Consider the following 2432-nt stretch of genomic DNA (forward strand, 5'->3'; position numbering starts at 1 on the left):
GCCTCCCAGTGGAGGAGAAAAGGGTAAGATCCGAGACCCTGTGTGTTATACTGTGACCAATCCAACCCATAGACGACGTATGTTGGGTGTCTCCTACTTGGTGGTATTGCTGACATTTACAGTTGGAGATAAAACTATGTGACGTGTTGCTGAGGGAATGGTATTTGTATTAGAGTTAATTGATATTAGCTGGATGACGTTTATTTTTCGGTTTTCACAATGCATGTTTATTGCCATTTAACTGTGTTAATCAATTAGGTTTAAGGATATTTTCTTACTTTGTCTCCTTCTATCACAACGACCCGGGCATATGTGGTTTCTATCTCTACCTAGTAACTTTTTCTTTTACTTTAGTATGCTAGTTAGCTAGGTGAATGTGTCTGAGGAATTGTAATAACCAGTTTGTTTTTCTTCCCTAAAGTTCAGTTTTCAAGGGACTTCTTTGTAATTTTAAGTTATTAATTGTAATAAATAATTTAAGTGTTTGTTTTGTCTCTGTATCCTTCTCTTTGAGGAAGTTCCTTGAATTGTTTTTGTTCTGGTACGAGTCCTACTCATTATCATAGTGGTAAGGGCTTTATGATAGATAAAGAATCTGTGAACTCTTTACCATCTCTTAAGAGTTCATAACAATATATATATATATATATATATATATATATATATATATATATATATATATATATATATATATATATATATATATATATATATATATATATATATATATATATATATATAAGAATCCTTATCAGCTTATAGAATTGTCAATTACTGCCGATCGCGATCAGCTCCCCCATACATGGGTGGATAAGCTTCTATTTGAGACTGTCCAGACGAGATAGTCTAAGGAAAACAGAAGTCCGAGAGAGCCAGGTTCTGATCGTATCTTCATACGACAAACATGTCCTGCCCGTGAGGAAGAGGCGAAGAAAAGTAGCTAGCTGTCCCTGCTTTTGACCAGAAGTTCCCAACACCTTCTGAAGCCTGCCATCCTTTTTTACCCTACATCACAATTATAGGACGAATAAGCTTGTGTGTGTATGTGTACGTCTGTGTGCATGATAGTTTTATCAAAAACACTCGGGATTTTATTTTTTTCCAGAACTAAACGAAAAATATTTTAAACATAGAATTCCATTAACAAGACATTAACAAGCTAATTGTGAATAGTTGTATAAACCTATAAAATGAGTATTAACTGAATAAAAAAAATGCACAGAATACTATATATATAAAAAAATACATAGTCGTACCAAGCTCTTAGCACCGTAATAAATAACTGAATGCAACCAACGGGAACCAAATGAAATGGAGAAAGTTAAATTAAATATAATTGCGTGAAGAAGGCTTAGATGTTTAAAGTCTGAGCAAGTTATTTTCTCATCATCGCCAAAAGAATGAGCAAATCATGGTAATTTGGTATTTGATCTAGAATGTTAAAATCTTGACTGTCGATATCAAGTTTATACATTTTAGGGCGCGTACTCACATTTGGGTGTTCGAGGCTGGATAATCTGCAACTTTTCAAAAGATTATTTCTATGAGAATCAATTATGATGTTATTCGAATATCCTTTAAACAATATCTAAAGTAGAGGATATTTTGACAAATAAGAAAAATAAATGGACGTGATCAGTACATATATTGAGAAGGATATATGATAGATTGATGAAATGAATAACAACGAATCCCTAGAGATTACAAATAAGGAGGATATGGAAGAGAAGACGTTGTATTGACGAGAAGTGTGTGAGTGTGTGTGTGTGTGTGTGTGTGTTATGTGTGTGTCAGTGTGAGATGATAACTGGTTATTTTTCAATGTTATTTTAGCATCCCTTTTTTAATATTTTTATCAATAAAACGGGAATAACGAAGACTGCATACATACTAATTTGATAAATATTAAAAGTTTTGGAAAACTGTGACAATGAATAAATGTGTCATTGTCTTCGCTATGAAAGCATAAATACTTGAACACATTTAAGTTTTAATTGAATATATACAGCTAGATCTGGTAAACAATACTGGAAAGATTAGGGGTCCCCTTTCTGAGTGTACATCATCTGCCAAAGAATGTAGTCTCGTTGAGTAAGTCCAACTCTCAACGTCTCTATTGATCAACTACTATTTCCTTCCAAAACTTATGACAACCACTATTGCTACATGAAGTTCTCAAATAACGAGACCTTTATCCATATACAGGATTATATAGGATACGGAGAGGTAAGGGCAGGATATCAGAGCAGGATAGCACCTTTGAAATAAACTTTCTTTTTCACTGAATGTTGCATTTCAATCATAACCGGAACTTGTAATGTCATCTGGTTTTCAATTAGTAAAATTTTCTTCACTTATTAATGGAATTCATTCTCATACTATTACGGATAATAAATTAAGAAGTCATTTTTCCACTAACTGGATCCTGCTAT

The sequence above is a fragment of the Palaemon carinicauda genome, chromosome 7, assembly GCF_036898095.1.
Source record: "Palaemon carinicauda isolate YSFRI2023 chromosome 7, ASM3689809v2, whole genome shotgun sequence".
NCBI lineage: Eukaryota > Metazoa > Arthropoda > Malacostraca > Decapoda > Palaemonidae > Palaemon > Palaemon carinicauda.